General features: G+C 40.8%; 2 pseudogenes; both read left to right on the top strand.

The window, feature by feature from the left end:
• Positions 1-11,312: 11,312 nt before the first annotated feature.
• LOC125343016 lies at positions 11,313-13,205 on the top strand (annotated as a pseudogene).
• On the top strand, positions 12,771-17,307 carry LOC125343015 (annotated as a pseudogene).
• The last annotated feature ends 574 nt before the right edge of the window (positions 17,308-17,881 follow it).

Below are 17,881 nucleotides of genomic sequence, written 5' to 3'. Positions count from 1 at the left end.
TCAGTTCAAGACTAGCACTGTACCACTTGAACCACTTCTGGTTTTCTTGTGGTTAATTGGAGATAAGAGTCTCACAGACTTTCCTGTCTAGGCTGGCTTTGAACCTCGATCCTCAGATCTCAGCCTCCTAAGTAGCTAGGATTACAGGTGTGAGCCACCAGTGCCCGGCTCCATTTGTATCTTCTTTAAGAAATCTAACTCAGAGGTTGAGGAAAAGAGTTGGCTCCTCAGTAGGATGCTGCCTAACCCAGTTTATATCCATATCATGTTGACTTTATTATTCTTTCAAGTGCTTAAAAGAAAATATGGCAGGTGGACACTGTTAAAACCAACTGAAGAATATATTGCTGTCTGTAAAGATTTCTTGTCAAGATGTCTTGGATTGCACTGTAGTTGAGGGATGACAGTGTAAATAGCTGAAGAATGTTGATAAAGTAAAAACATTTAGTTATGGAATTGTGTGTTGTGTTAGAAGGTTTCTGTTTGTGAAGTATATGTATTACAAGTAGCTACAATCTAAGGAAAAGGAAAGGGGAAAGGAAAAGAGAGGGGGAAGGTGAAGGGGTAGGGGGAAAAGGAGAAAGAGGTAAGAGAAAAAGGGAGGGGAGGGGAGGGGAGGGGAGGGGAGCCAACCAGTGGTAAATTAGGTTTGGAGTATGGAAGCCAGTCATGGCTAACCTAACTATAAATCCTTGGGATTTGAGAGTGGGTGCCTGGGCCACACCAGGGAACTTTGAATATGGTTCTTTCCTTCTAAGGATTACTCCTCTTCAAGGCAGTCACTACTATCATGATAATAAAGTATGTCAAACACTTAAAAGAATCTTGCCACCTAGTGTTCTTAGCCCTAAGATGTCATTGGCTATGGCTGGGATAGAGGTCAAGCCTGGACTTACTGCTTTGTTACCCAATCATAGAAACGCTTTAGTGGAACATCAAAACTTGGACATCTGACAGGATGACATGTAGACAATAAGAGCTGTTCAAAGACATACCCAGAAGAACTAGAGCCACAACTTACCTGCTCTTCCCCTTATTTCATCAGCTGCAACAATCTACCCTCCCACTCTGCTTGCCCTTTCTTTGACTGCAGGTTCTGTGAGAAACACAAGTGGCTTGTTAGCTCAGGCAAGGGAAAAGGCACCAGATTCCTGCTGTTGACATATGGATACCATCTCAGTGTTAAGGTTTATGGGACAGAGGCCATACATACACCTTTGTGCCCAGTCAATGTGTGTGACATGTGCAAGCAGCTTGGGGAAGTAGGGGTTTGGAGGGATTCTGCTGTGAAGTGATAACACAGCAGTGTTAAAGCACTCAGACTGTGCTGTGCACCAATGACTCAAAATCTCATGAATCCCACACTCATGCTAGTCGCCACTTCCAGGAACTAAAATAGACCTTTAGTGCTAAGAGACAGCAAACCTTTAATTCTGCTCAGAGAAATCAATGCAGTACTAAGAATTGGTATACTAGTCTATGCAATGGAATGCTACATAATCAAGGATGGCAATTATGTGCACTGTGCAGGTAGGAACCAAACGCAAAATAGTACTAGAGCTGTTTTCAGCAGACAAGGAAAGAGCCAGAAACATGCTGACCACAACTGCAGAAAGCATGCATGTCAGAGGATGTCTCTAAGAATAAAGATACCATGGTTCTTTCACATTCTATGTCCCATCCCCCATCTTGGTTTTCTTTTCTTTCTCTTTCCTTTTTTTGTCTCTCTCTTTCTTTTTTCTTTCTTTTTCTTTTTTTGTCCTTATTCTGGGGCTTGGGGTTAGAGATAAGAGTTTCATGGACCTTCCTGCCTGGATTGGCTTTGAACCACAATCCTCAGATCTCGGCCTCCTGAATACCTAGAATTATACACATGAGTCAACAGTGCCCAGCTTGGCTTTTCTATTTTTTTTAAGACAGTCTAACTATATAGCCCATGCTAGCCTCAAACTTGCTAGGTAATCCAGGCTGGCCTTGAACTCTTGATCCTCCTAACTGCAACTCCTGAATGTTGAGATAATATTAGAATATGCTACTACACCTGACTCCCAACACACTTTTAGTATTTTTTTGGTTAGTTGTGGGGCTTGAACTCTGGGCCTGGGGGCTATCCCTGAGCTCTTCATCTCATAGCTAGCACTCTACCACTTGAGCCACAGCACCACTTCCGGTTTTCTAGTGGTTATTTGGAGGTGAGTCTCACAGACTTTCCTGCCCAGGCTGGCTTCGAACCGCAATCTTCAGATCTCAGCCTCCTAAGTGGCTAGGATTACAGGCATGAGCCACCAGTGCCCAGCTGCCTTTAACACTTTTTAAAAAGAAAACTGTCATGCTAAATCATAGAGACATCTTACTACCTTATAGATGACAGAGGAGTTAATTTCAGGTAATCTGCTTCAGTGACCACACAAGAATTGAATCCTATGGACTTTTTGCTTTAAAATGGACTCTCTCGCTGTACCTGCTGATGTTCACAGAACCTACTAGAACATCACTGATATTTCTATGATGAAGTGAAATTTCTTTTTTGTTCCATTTTTATTAGCATTACCTTGGTTGTACAGGGGGCAGGGGTTCACTTTTTCACACATGCATATAATATATACCAATCAATCTCACCCTTTCAATCACTGTCTCCCCTTTTAAAATAATTTCATTGTTCTGTTTTCATACATGCAAATAAACTACTTTGACCACTTTCTACTTCATTCACTCTATTTGCCCGCCCCTGTCTCGTTTATACCCACCCCTCACAACAGAATTTGTTTTGCTCTTGTCATTCATTGTTTTTTCAAGCATGTATTAATTGTACAAAGTTATCTCACTATGGAAGTTCAGGTGTGCATGCTATGCTTTGCTTAGAAGAACCCTCTCTTGCTTTTCCCCCGCCCCTCATACTCTCTTTTTAGAGATTTTTTTTTTGCCAGTCCTGGGCCTTGAACTCAGGGCCTGAGTACAGCACTGTCCCTGGCTTCTTTTTGCTCAAGGCTAGTTAGTGCTCTGCCACATGAGCCACAATGCCACTTCTGGCCGTTTTCTATATATGTGGTGCTAAGGAATCGAACCTAGGGCTTCAGGTATATGAGGCAAGCACTCTTGCCACTAGGCCATATTCCCAGCCTTTCCCCCATCCTCTCAAGCCCCTAGTGATCAACATCTTTCACTGAAGTTCCTTATGCTGTCTCCATAAACAAATGCACTGTATTTTGAAGTCATTCACCTTCCCACTTCTTTCTCATATCTCCTCTCGTCGTCTATTCCTCTAAAATCTCAGTTAACTCATGTTCTATAATATATATTTATGTAGATGCCCATGAAATTTCCTTAGCAATATAATGAGGAATTTCTCCAATATTCCAAGCCATTCTAATCCAGCTTGTTCAGGGTTCTTAAAATATACATTTAGACTTTTTCTTCTTACTTTTCATTTTGAAATTAATTTTGAACTTAAAAGAGTTGTAAATACAGTATTTTTTTATATTTTTACTCCTCCTTGATTAATGTAAACATCTTATATACTATGACATATTGATCAAAACTATCACATTAATACAAGACTAGTTACTAGACACTTAGTTCAGATGTTACCAATTTTTCCAGTAATGCCCTTTTTCTGATCATGATCACATACAACATGGATCTTATGTTTCATTTTTAAACTCCCCCATCCAGAAAGGTTTCTTGTTTGGGTTGAAAAGGGAAGCTAGTAGGCATCCCAAGCAAATTATGGCACTAAGCTACTGTACCCAGAAGGGAACTCCAGCACTCAGAACCAAACCCTTAATCCATGACACTTCATGGTTATTTTCAGCAAACATGTCTTACATTAGCACTTCTCACAGTAGTACAAAGGGATGTGACACATGGGTTATTTTTAGCAACCAATATTATGAAGGTGACAAAATGAGAGGGATGAGCTTCCCTGTTTTCTATGCTTTTCTTTTTGTCAAACTGTATTTAAACTTTTCACTAGAAGCTGGAACACTTAACTGCAAGATAAATGCCGAGAAAACTCCCACACCAACAGGGAAAAGACTTTCCAAAATGTGTTAGGTTTCGTTTGCCTGAAATTAAGAGGTCTGTCGGGGATGGCTATACCTTTAAGACCTGGGACTGCTGGCTGTTAGCCACTCCCACCTTCACCCTGGGTCTGGAACCTCCCCCAAACCAGCCCCGCCTCTCGGAGCACATGTCTCATAATGGCCCCAGGATGGTCCTGGGGGTCTGTGGTCTCCGCCTCTGCAGGAAGTTCCATGACATCACTGTGATGGACAGTTCATTAGCCAATCATTAATACCAGTTAGTCCCTCCTCTTCCCGCCTTCATCACTGCTATATAAACCCCTCCCCTGAATAAAACTTTCGGAAGTCGGTAGTCCATCAGAAGGCTCCCCAAAATCTCCGTGTCCAGTGTCTGCTCTTAAAAGTAAGGGGGGCTTGGGATGGGTAGTTTCGATGGCTCAACCCCATCTCAGTTTAGCCCCAACCGGGACACGCTCTGGCCTCCCTTGGGCAGGAGAAGCGCGTAGGGCTGTCCCCACAACCAGTGTAGCGCGACAGAGGTCCAACTTTCAATGGTTTGACTATTTCTCTACTTAATCTTGGTGTAATATGAATTCAGTAGAAACCATATTTGAACTTGGAATTTAGACTAGGTTAGAGGTATGTGGTCCCCACTTTAGAGATACAGGGCAGCTCCAACTCCTTCATGTAATGGAGCCCAAATATCAACAGATGAAGCTCTACAGTGTCCCAAGATGCTAATGTATGATGCTCAGTAAATTATGTGCATTAAGTGCATTTTTAATTCGTAATTTTCCTTGATACTTTTTTATTATTATAAAAGTGATGTTCAGAGGGGTTAGTTGCATAAGTCATATAAAGAGTACATTTCTTTTTGGACAATGTCACCCCTCCCCTTGCTCTCTCTCAGGTTTTTCTTCCTATCCGCACCCACAAATTGTGTAGTTCATTTTCAACAGTGTCCAGTGAGTACCATTGCTGCATTTGTTCACCCTATGCCCCTCCATTTTATTTCACAAATTATGAAAGATTTATAGGGAAGGAATCCCATCATAGGCTGAAGATCATCTACACAATCATGACTCCTATTTTACAGGGAGAAAGGAGGGGAACAGAGTGGAAAAGTCTAAGTAACTTGTCCAAGGTCACATACCAACTCAACAAATGATGGAACCAGTATACTAGCCCAGGTCAGTCATTAAGCTGGATTCTCTCTCTAAGCACTCACCTTGCAGGTTTAAGCAATGAGTGACTGACCAAGATCCTCTCAAGCACATATCCTCTCAAGTCCTTCAGGGCAGTGGGAAAGGACAACAATGGAAGAGCAAAGTATAATACAATCTAATCATTCAGTACATACACACGGTGACTATCAACACTTTAACATTTGAGTTCCTACTTTTGGGTTCTCATAGTAAATGCCCCTGCCCTCTAGAAATCTTGATGAGTTCTGACAACTATCAATATTTACACATTGCTCCCTAACAGGATATTTACATATTCATTCACAGTATGACTTTGGGCCAGAGGTAGGCATTGCCACTTAACTCAGTTTCTTCTGTGGAGAAATGAGAAATCTAAAGTGGAAATATATATATATATATATATATATATATATATATATATATATACTGATAGAATCAAATCAGCTGATGGAGGTATTATTAAGTTTCAGACATAATAGTTATATTCCATTTCAAGTGTCCTTTTGCACTTGGATTAATTGGTGAACTCTGAAGGAGCATCAAATGGTTCATGACTGCACTTTACAAGCATGCCATTTTGAATTATATTCCTTAGGAAAATGATTAATGATTCTGTAAGTTATAAATTGCAATCTGATCTTAAAGGTGAAGGGTTGGAAGACTTAAATCTCAGCAAATGACTATCATTCTCTTCTTCTATGCAGCCCTCAAACTATCAACTTGAATTAGTATGTACTGGTTACCCTGTGGTTTTTAAGCTGATTGGACACTGGAAACATCAATGCCTCCCTACAAGACTGTAATGATTTAATTGGACTGGGGTGGACTAAGATTTGAAAGTTTAGGAAAAATAGAATACTTAAACATAGGCACAAGTTTGGGAGCCATAGCCTTAATCGGAAGATTACATGTATGGCAATCCATTTAAATAACCTTGAAGATCTTTTAAATTTTCAGACACTAGCCCAGCACTGGTAGCTTACACCTGTAATCCTAAATACTCAGAAGGCTAAGATATGAGTTTTGAGGTTCAAAAATCACCCTGGACAGAAAAGTCTGTGAGACTCTTATCTTCAATTAACCAGCAAAGAACAGAAGTGGAGCTGTGCTCAAGTGGTAGAGTGCCAGCCTTGAGAAACAACAACAAAAACAACAACAACAAAAAACTAAGGGAGAGCACCCAGACCCTGAGTTCAAGCCCCAGTACTAGCACAAAAAAATGAGTTACTTGGATGATACCAATTAAATCAGAACACAGGGAGCAGGGCTGCAGTCCTAGGAACTAGAAGGTATTCTAAGGCTCCCCAAGTAATTCTAATGTGCAGAAATGACTGGGGTGGTGGGCTCTAAGCCTGAGATAAGAGCAATGGCAAAACTGTTAGGCTATGGTTCAACACCTTTTGTAATGTAGCCCAAGCTAGTCTCAAGACCTTCATGACTCAGTTTCCTGAGTGCTGGGAATACAGGTCTCAATGGCAAATCATACCTTAATAATAGACTTCCCTTTTCCCTGATGTATGAGGGTTAACTTTTTGGTTTGTCTAGAAGTACTAGCAACTAATGGTATTTAACTCCACTTTCTATCATACCCACTGACTGTAGAAGGAATGTGAAAATGTGTCAGTCATCTGAGAAGCTTTTAAAATAATGATGTAAGGGTCACATAAAAACGAAGTAAATAAGAATCTGAAGGCATGACGATCAGGATTATTCTGTTTTAAAAAGGTCCTCAAGTGATTTGCATGTGCAACCCAAAGCTGACAGTCATTCTAAAACCAAGGTGTCTCAAACTAGAATATGCACCAGAATCACCTGTGGAAAGCCTGGCACAGTGGTGTAATTCTCTAATCCCAGCCACTCAGGAAGCAAAGTTCACTCCTCAATAATGCACGCACGCGCGCACACACACACACACACACAAACACACATCATACTACGGGGCCCTACTCATTTTGTTTCTGATCCAGCTAAGGCAGAGTCCAAAAATTTACATTTCTAAAGAGCTTCCAAGTTTTGCCAAAGCTGCTGATCCAGAGAGCACCATGTTTTGTCAATTATAGCTTGACTTGTAAAGTACGGGTTCTCAACTTCAGCTGTATCTCAGCATCACAGGGTGTGGGGCTCATTTTAAGAATATCAATACTTAAACCACTCTCCAAAAGCAATAAATTGCTATGTCTAGTACCTAAGCATTAGTAGTTTTTCATCACTCTTTAGATGATGCTAATGTACATTTAAATTAGCAGTTGCCATAGACCTAGATATTTTATAACTAGAAGAGATCATTAGTACAAACTTTTTTTGCAGCTTCATGGTTGGTTTTGGCCAAACATTTTATTTAGTATTCTGTAGTTGTTTAACACACACTTAAATGGTCTTACTGGGGGAGGGGGAAGGGAGGCTCTTGCAGATTCCTAAGGAAATGTCAAAAGGCAGAATATGGCCAGCATTATCCATTGTTGGTTTTTGGTACTGGGTGAATAGCACTTTGCTAACATAGATATCTGATCTCAGGCTTTTCATACTGAGAACATTGAGATTTCAGTTGGAAGACACCCTGAAATACTAAGAGGAGTGAACCCCAACCACCCTCTAACAGATAGTTTGTCTGTATAGGCAGGATGATTCATCTCTCAAAGGACACCAATGTACATCTAGGTGGCTAGGTATTTGTGGAAGATCTGGGAACTGCTTGCCTCACTTACTGGGAAAAGTAGAGAGGAAGTGGCCTTTAAGTTGGAAAATTACACTAGTATAAGTCTTACACACTTACATTTGCTTATTGAAAGCAACTTGTAACAACAAATAAAATTAAACATGTTTAACTTTTTTCCCCCCACAAGAACACAAAAATTATGAAGGGGAACTTAACAGGAAAAATTTAAAAAGCTAACACATTTTTTTTTTCCTTTTAGTAGTCCTTGGGTAGTTACGACAGAATTGTTTCCACTTTTTGTTGTTTCTTTGAATGGGGATTTTGGTCCAAAGTTTTGTTTGTTTCTAGTATCTGCTACTGCCTCTTAAGTTCCCTGAGAATTCACAACTACTTTAGTTCCATTGGTCCTCATGCCCCAGCTCCAAATTCTACTGTTCCTCTCTAATCTTTAAAATGTATTAACAAAGTGACCAATTTAGTGTGAACAGTAGTTTCAGTTTGCCTGAGACACTCAAGTCTCATGTCCCAGGGAAATCAGGATAGTTGCTCAGAGAATGGAAAACAGTTCTACACTATTACAATTTTGCTTCTAAGTCTCAGTTTCCAGTTCTTGGTTTCTAACTACTATTATCCACTGAAAGAACCAGGGCTCAGAGGAAAGGGCTGAGTCCATGATTAGGTCAGAGAAAATATACAAAAAGCATGAGAATTGTGTGCTGGAATCTAAGAAAGTGATCAGACACTAATGAGGGTAGATCTAAAGGAGGTGAAAGCAAGCCAGAGAAAATTTGAATATCAAAAAGAAAACTATTTGAACTGACTATAAAACATTGAATTCAAATAAAGAAAAATGTTAAGTGATATTTTTAAAAACTGGTTTGTAATACTGGAAGTAACTATTACACAACATTCTTGCTCTAAAAATTGGTAAAGGAAGGGAATAAGAAAGGGAAGAATGACAGCTTTGGGGGGAAATACAATCCACAACCAGAAGATGAGGAAAAGCACATTTTTACAGAAGAATGCCAACATATACCTAAATAAATGTACATGAACAACAGCATTAAGAAATCAACATTTTTTTTTTGCTGGGAATATAGCCTAGTGGCAAGAGTGCTTGCCTCGTATACATGAAGCCCTGGGTTCCCAAGCACCACATATATAGAAAACGGTCAGAAGTGGCCGCTGTGGCTAAAGTGGCAGAGTGTTAGCCTTGAGCAAAAAAAAGCCAGGGACAGTGCTCAGGCCCTGAGTCCAAGGCCCAGGACTGGAGAAAGAAAGGAGGGAGGGGGGAGGGAGGAAGGGAGAGGGAGAGGGAGGAGAGAGAGAGAGAGAGAGAGAGAGAGAGAGAGAGAGAGAGAGAGAGAGAGAAACATTTTTGTAATCACCAATTAAGTCCAGAAAAAAAAATATGTATATATTGCCAGTCATGGGGCTTTGCCATGCAGAAACTTTTCAGTTTGATTCAGTTCAGTTTATCCAGTCTTTTTTTTATTTGTTGTGATTATAGCTAGCAAGATAAATAGAAAGCCCAAAGAATGGGAGAAGATCTTTACTAGCTATACATCAGACAAGGGCCTCATATATAAAATCTACTTAGAGCTCAAAAAAACTAATGCCCCCCACAAACAAATCCTCAAAGAAACAACTCAATTAGTAAATGGGCTAAAGCCTTAAGGAGATTTCTCAGAAGTGTGAATGGCTAATAGACACATGACATGATGTTCAACATCTCTGGCCATAAAGGAAATGCAAAACTCATATTTCACCTCACCCCAATTTGAAAGGCCATTATCAAGAAAACTAATAACAGGTGCTGATGGGAGTATGGCCAAAGGGAACACTTACTACACTGTTGGTGGGAATATAAACTTGTTTGACCACTCTGGAAAGCAGTATGGAGGTACCTCAAAAGACTAAACACAGAGCTTCCCTATAATACAGCAATTCCATTTCTGGGCATCTATACAATTGACCACAAACTGGGCTACACTAAAGCCACCAGCACAACCATGTTCATTGCAGCATTGCTGACAATAGCCTCAATACCCCTCAGTGGATGAATGGATCAAGAAAATATGGTATATATACACAATGGAATTATATGCTTCCATCAAAAAAATTTCCCCCTTTGTAAGGAAATGGAAAGACTTGGGAAAAAATTCTACTAAGTGAAGTAAGGCAGACCTAAGAAACATAAGTACATGGTTTTCCTCATATGTAATAACTAGAATGTGCCTATAAATTGACAAGTAAACCCAATGGGTAGTAAAATACAAATAATTACACTTGGACATGATTAATTAAACAGCAATTTAAGCATTCACACACTGAGAACAAAAAAGGAAAGTCTTGGGGCTGGGAATATGGCCTAGTGGCAAGAATGCTTGCCTCCTACAGATGAAGCTCTCGGTTCGATTCCCCAGCACCACATATATGGAAAATGGCCAGAAGGGGCGCTGTGGCTCAGGTGGCAGAGTGCTAGCCTTGAGCGGGAAGAAGCCAGGGAGGTGGTCAGGCCCTGAGACCAAGGCCCAGGACTGGCCAAAAAAAAAAAAAAAAGGAAAGTCTTAGGAGAGGATCACAAGGCTATGTGTATAAAATGATACTTACTGAAATGAACTCCAAGAAATGGAAGAGGGTTTTTTATTTTATAGTTTTCAGCTTTTCTTTTGTTCTTTTCTTTCCTTTTTTCCTTTAGTTTGTTCCCTCTGTCACTGTTTTTTATTTTTGTACCCTTTGTCTTGTATAGAAGTTTACCTGATTAGGGGAGGGGAAGCACAGAAATGGTGGGACAAAGGGTGAACCAATACAGCAGTGAAACCCACTTACACTATGTTGGAAATGATCTATACAACTTTGGGAGGAGGGAAGCAGAGAGGGGAAAACTGGGAAAGAATGAGGGGGGGTGACACTGTTCAAAAGGAAATGTACTCATTACCTGACTCACGTAACTGTAACCCCTCTGTACATCACTTTTACAATAGACTTTAAGAAAAAGATGCATCATACTTACAAACTAACATGATGAACTGAAATCCTTTTGTACAACTTAAAATTTTAAAGGCTGCTTTTCCTCTTCCTCTCCCTCCTTTCTCCCCCCTCATTACCCCCTTCCCTTTCTTGCCCCAGCCCACAGCACCTGGTGCCCACCCCATCTGAAAACAGCTCCCCACTGCCCATGGCTTCTTTCATACTCTTGATCCACCATTGTAATATCTACCCTGATTTGCTCCCGGTACCATGGCCAACTAGCATATGTTACTGCAGAGAAAGCCTGCAATCCCAGCAGCCTCAGACAAAATAATTGGAGATTCTTTCGCTTTCTAAGAAAATACTAATAAAAGGTTATTTGGCATGAAAGGAGGTTCAGGTGTTTGGGAATTGAAAAAAAAACTGCTTTACTGGAGCTTTTAGAAGGACTGCACAATGGACATATTGAGCATCATTCACTGTGATAAAGAAGCCCATGTTGCGGCTGTATACTGCACTGTGTGTGCAACTCACTTGTGCTCAACATTCTCAAGTTACTCACTCTACAAAGATGTTAGCAAGGCAGAGGCGAGTGCCTCTAGCTGATAAACCTCATGAGAAAATGATGAGCTCTCAGCACCAGGTACAGGCTATTGAGTTTGTTTGCCTAAAAGAGGGTTGTCAAACTAGCCCACTTATGTACTGTGTCTGCAAAGAATATGCAAACAAGAAGGTCACAAGCACTCAATATTAGAACCACAAGCTAACCAGATCAGAGCATCAATTTTACATATGGCTCATTGCATAAGGAACTTCACTGAGGAAATCTCAAAATTATTCCAGAAAGTAAGTTGTAATTGTTCAACATATTGAAGGAGGAGAACAAATAATGGATGATGGGAGTGGAATAGCTCACACAGAATATGTACCGGATACTGTGGAAAAGGCCCAATCATGTGTCCACTATTTTTCTGATCTACATGAAATTCTATGTCATTGGGAAGAAATGGCTCTAAGTGTTGTTGATGCTCATGTTCAAGAAAAACTGATCTGGTTCAGGCAACAAGAAGATATGACTATTTTGTCCCAGGTTTCAACAGCATGTCTCCATGGTGAAAAGACAGCAGGATGTCTGTAGAGTTGTCTTGGCAAAACAGGAAATTACAAGATTACCAGAAATATTTCAGAAACAGCACCAACAGTTTATAGAGGATGCACATCATATTCAACTGGAGGCCAGTATTCTTGCCACTTTTACAAATGACAATAGAGTTCACACTGGACCCAAAAGGAAATTTGAATTGTTATATTACATTTAGATGGTGCTAGAAAAACTACCTTTTTGTTTAAGTTAAAACAGGATTAGTTCATGTAGCTCATTCCAACAATTAGTTTTAAGGTGTAACAGCAGAATATAAAAATCTAAAATTCTGGGTTGGAGACATGGCTCAGTTGGTACAGTGCTAGCCAAGGAGTAAAAGCATCAGGTAAGGAGTCTGAGTCCTGGTCCCAGATCTAAAATCTAAAATTCACTATTTGGGATGTCAGTAGAACACACAAATGAAGACCACTGTGGAAACATTATTAATACCCAAGCTATTGTATTTGTTGATGAGAGCAGTCAGAGACAGAATTAGTGAATGACACAGCAAACTTTCAAAGTTGCCAATAGAAAAAGAACAATGGGATGCTTGGCTCCTGATTTTTGCTAACAAACAGGAATATAAAGTATGGGCAGAGAAATCTAAGAAATGCTCATTGAACTAGTGCACTTCATGAACAAGCCCTTCATGAGCCATCTTCAAAGACAAGGCTAAACAGAGAAATAGACTTGGGGTCAGGCCCTACTCCTGGATCCTTGCCCTGCAATGGGATGATAGGAGCACAGACCACAAACAGGAGGAAAGGTCGAGGATGAAAATGGCTAAATATGAGTCTGCATCACTGTGGACAATGGCAGGGGTCAACCTTGGGCTCTCCAGATGGGCTTCCTCATCATTATGCTACCTGGCCAGCTCCATGGACAAGAAAGACCAGGCCCCTATGCAGGACATATTCTACTTCCCTGTGGAGGAGGAAGATACTTTGTTCGGTTCTTAAATTATAACAGCAGTTGACAGAGGCCATGGTTCGGAATACTCAGCTTACCTGAGAAGATTGTGAGAAGATGCCAAGTCTGGGCACCCAAGGTTGTAATCTAGAGCTTGCTTCTTCCACCTACCCTGGAAGTTCTGCACACAAACACTGAGGTGATCCACCCAAGGAAAGGTACATCTTTGTCCTTTGAAATATGGCCAGATGTTTTGTGGTCTGCTTAGGAAATCCAGGGAGGCAGCTTGCTTGACCAAGTTTATCCCACACCCATCATCCAGTGTCAAACAGTACACACCACACAGCAGCCTCTTCCCATCACTGCACATCCACTGAAAACAATCAAAAGGACTTGACCTGAAGAGATGTGCTGTGTGCCAGAAGCCCATTCAGTCAGCCTCAGAAATACCCATTCATCACAGGGGTCCAGACTGAGAAATCCTTTAACCAAAGCAATTGTGTCCAAATATAGGGACACCACCTCTCCTGTCTGCTCATTTTGTCACCACGTGAACATTGAAGAACAGGACTAACAATGAAAGATAACCACTGGCTCCTTTTCCCACTAGCTTGTATTCACCGTGGGCTGCTTTTGCTTACTTAATTTTCAGCTCCCCTCATCATGAGGTCTATATATATTCCATATCTCCTCAGGTGAAGTATATCCCCTCCAGGTCACCTTGACTCTGTCTGCTCACTTCAGGTATGTCAGCTAAGTCTCCTTGTGAATTCAGGAGTCCATCTTGTCCTTGTCACCTCAGCTCAAGTCCTTATCCTCTGGCTCATCTCAGCTGGACTTTGTATCTTCCGTTTCACCACTAGTCTCTTCCAGGTCACCTTAGCTCCAGCCCATCTCTTTTAGAACACCTCAGCTCGACTTTGTCCCCCTCCAAGTACCTCAGTTCAACTTGTCTCCTCCATTTCAACTCAGCTGGAGGCCTTTGCCTTCAGCTTGCCTCAGCTAAGTCTGTCTCCTACAACCCAATGCAGCCTGAGTCCTTAAACTCCATGTCATCTCAGCTTCAGTCAGCTCACCTTGGCTAGTCCACCTTTGCCAGCTCAGCTCAGCTCAAGTCTTCCTCCAGCTCATCTCAACTTGAATCCATCTCTTCAGCTCACCTCAGCTTGAGTGTCCTCCAGCTCAATTCAACTTGAATCTACCTCATTCAGCTCAAGTTATCAGCCACCCCCATCCCTAGTCTACTATTCTAGAATGCTGCAAATAATCATCAATGAGTAACAGGTAAACTGACACTTCATTGCTGCTAAGGTCAAAGCGAACATGAAATTTAGGAATCTGCTGTCCAACCATCTTCATCAAACAATGTGAAAGCAAACAGCTACAGGGGCTCCAATCCCCTTTAAAATAAGCCCAGTTTGGGGCTCAACTCTCTGAAACCATTCAATTACTGGTTTTCAAATAGTTTGGATTGAATTGAACCCTTTTTAAAGTGAAGTTGATTCTTTAAATTTTAAAAATAAAATTAAAATAGTTAAAAACTAGAGCAAAAAAGGAGTGGAGGTATGACTCATGTGGTAGAGTACATGCCCAGCAAGCAGAAGGCAGAATTCAAATCCTAGTACCATCAATAAGGAAGAATTTGTAAAAAAGATCAGATCAGAATAAAGGAAACTTGTACTTTTCAGGAAAAATGAATTCAATGTGCAGAAACAGAAGCTCCATTAATTATAAAGTGGCTTTTAAGTTTCATCAAGAATTTGTGACTTCATTTTAAAATTAGTAAGAATGGCAGAACACCAGTAGCTCATGTCTATAGTCCTAGTATAAAGAGGCTGAGATCTAAAGGTTTTGGTTCAAAGCCAGCCCAAGAAGCGAAGTCTGTGGTAACTTCATTTCAAATTAACCACCAAAACAAGCCACAAATGGAGCTGTGACTCAAATGGTAGAGTGCTAGCCTTGAGCAAAAGACCTCAAGGACAGATCCCAGGCCCTGAGTTCAAGCTCCAGGATTAGCATGAAAATAAGCAGTAAGAAGCCAATGACAAATGTTTACCAATAGAGAAATACAATTAAATTTATAATTTAGAAAAAATTTTGGAGGTGGAAGAAACCAAAGGGGATGGAAACGGATGCAAGCAGCCTTACTTGGAAAGATGACTTGCAACAATAATCTGGTGAGAAATGATGGCAGCCTGAAGAGATGTCAATTTGGTGATAAACTGGATGGGGCAATAGTACAAGATTAGATTCTACCTCAAGTGATTGCATAGACTGCTATATTCATTCAGACTGAGAATAGAGAAAGAACAGGACAGGTAAAAGATAAAATATTCAGTATTAGATAGGATGCTTGGAGCATCTTAAACAGGGGTAGTAATCCTACACCATCAAAGGCCATACAAAACTATCAATAGGACTAGGAATGTAGCTTAGTGGTAGAGTGCTTGCCTAGGACGCATGAAGCCCTGGGTTCAATTCCTCAGTACCACATACACAGAAAAAGCTGGAAGTGGTGCTGTGGCTCGAGTGGTAGAGGGCTAGCCTTGAGAAAAAGCTCAGGGACAGTGTCCAGGCCTTGAGTTCAAGTCCCAGGACAGGCAATTTTTTTACACTATCAATACAAGTGAAACAAGGAGAAGCATATGAAACATATACATCTGTCCTGTCATGTACCAAATGAATTTGAGGGCCTTATACAGCCCTTGAGCTGGATATTACCCACCCCTATATTAGAAGAAACCTAGATGGCATATACCTGATAAGACAGCTGGACAGAGAAATGGTTTCCACTTTAGATTACTGATAAATGGTTTTTTCCATCTACTAATGGCAAAACTCCATGTGCCCCAGTGCTGCTGCTCCCCTTTCTCAGGCCATTGCTTACTCTGAAGTCTATGGACATAATGGAAGGCCCCTTCAGCTTAGCTCTTCAACAGAGCAATGAGCAGATGTCTTCTTTATTATAGATTCAGGGAAATATGAAGAGGCTGTTTTTTTTTATTATTGTAAAGGTGATGTACAGAAGGGCTCCAGTTACATAAGTAAGGTAATGAATATAGCTCTTTTTTAACAATATCACTTCTTTTTTGTCACACAAACTTTGCAGAATATCTTAGTGAGGCCAGGAAGCTGACACAGTCTAAGCAGGCTCATTTATCACTGGAATTGCAAAGGGATAGCCACACAAAACAGCTCCTCCTCATCCAGATGTGGAAAGGGGCAAAACAAGAGAAATGAACGAAAGTTCAGCAGAACACAGACAACGACATGGCTACTCATCTTCAGAAACCTTAGAAACCCTCTACCAAGGATGCAAAGGGTAAGAGCCTCCTTCTTTCTCACAAATACAGACCTTCTGAAGAGAAACATATCTCTGAAATTCATGGGATCTCTGACAAGAGATCCAGGCACACTATTTTTGCTTCAGCAAAACAGTGAACTAACATAGACATGTTTTGGAAGCAAAGCCCCAAAAGGTGACAAAACAATTACAGAGAAGCAGGCAACCAAAACGTCAGATCTGAAGAGGCATGTGGGGTTCCTTGTGGCCAAGAATGAAAGATAAGGGAAGAAGATAAACAACTAAAAGCTGAAAAGTACAGATTTCTACACGGTCCAATAGAACAGGAGCTGGGTGTAGATGCTGACTTTGTAGAAAAGTCAGTTATGGAGCTTGTTACCACAGGCAGAGATAGCCATAGCCTGGCAGGAGTTTGCAGCAAATACTGGGAAAGCCAAGAAAACTCCAATACCCAGTCTTTTTCCCTTGGATTTTCCATTTCAGAATTTCCACTGAGGGGCTGGGAATAGGGCCTAGTGGCAAGAGTGCTTGCCTTGTATACATGAAGCCCTGGGTTCGATTCCTCAGTACCACATATATAGAAAACTTCCCCAGCACCACATATATAGAAAATGGCCAGAAGTGGTGCTGTGGCTCAAGTGGTAGAGTGCTAGCCTTGAGCAAAAAGAAGCCAGGGGCCGTGCTCAGGCCCTGAGTCCAAGGACCAGGACTGGCAAAAAAAAAAAAAAAAAAAAAAAGAACTTCCACTGATAGAACTCTCTAAAGATATTCTGAAACAACTTACAAATAATTAAAATGCAAACCACTGGGGAGGTCAGAAGATAAAAGTATTCAGAAACAACTCAGTAACACAATTACTCCAGAAATAAAAAGGGAATAGCATATCTAAGGCTAATCCTGGAAATGCATCATCCTCTGGCACAATGTGGGAGAAGAGGCTTGCCAGGCTTAGAAACATTCACTGTGAAATGTGTGGCATATCTGATTCACTAACTTGAGCTAATGTTTCCAACTGGGCAAATACTAAACTTCTGGAGGTTTGTTTTCTCCTCATACAAACCAAAAGACTACCTGGAAAATGTTTTGTTAAGAATAACTTTTCTGGGGCTGGGGATATGGCCTAGTGGCAAGAGTGCTTGCAATATATTACCCTGAAGGGTTGCTTTGTATTTGAAACAGGATTTCTATCATGCGGTGACTGTATGCACTCCATTATGCACATTTTGTGCCACACTTTGCACTACCCACAAACATGAAGACTATCAGGAGAAATATTTAAATTTGTTTAATGAGGGAAGGAATCAAATAAAGAAAACTACTAGTTTGCATAATTAATCAGGGTGCCTTTTACGTTCTAAATTTGCTATATAAGGCATCATTTGAAAATACCAAAGAGATATCCTTTTGTGTTTAATGATACATGAAGTAATGCTAGTTAGCAGTATTTGTAAGAAAAGAATAAAGTGATTGTGTTTCATTAAAAAAAAAGAGGGGGCTGGGAATATGGCCTAGTGGCAAGAGTGCTTGCCTCGTATACATGAAGCCCTGGGTTCAATTCCCCAGCACCACATATATAGAAAAATGCTGGAAGTGGCACTGTGGTTCAAGTGGCAGAGTGCTAGCCTTGAGCAAAAAGAAGCCAGGGACAGTGCTCAGGCCCTAAGTCCAAGG

This window comes from Perognathus longimembris, chromosome 28, assembly GCF_023159225.1.
Source record: "Perognathus longimembris pacificus isolate PPM17 chromosome 28, ASM2315922v1, whole genome shotgun sequence".
Classification (NCBI taxonomy): Eukaryota; Metazoa; Chordata; class Mammalia; order Rodentia; family Heteromyidae; genus Perognathus; species Perognathus longimembris.
The sequence above is the reverse complement of the archived record's forward strand: the minus strand, read 5'-3'. Positions and strand labels throughout refer to the sequence as shown.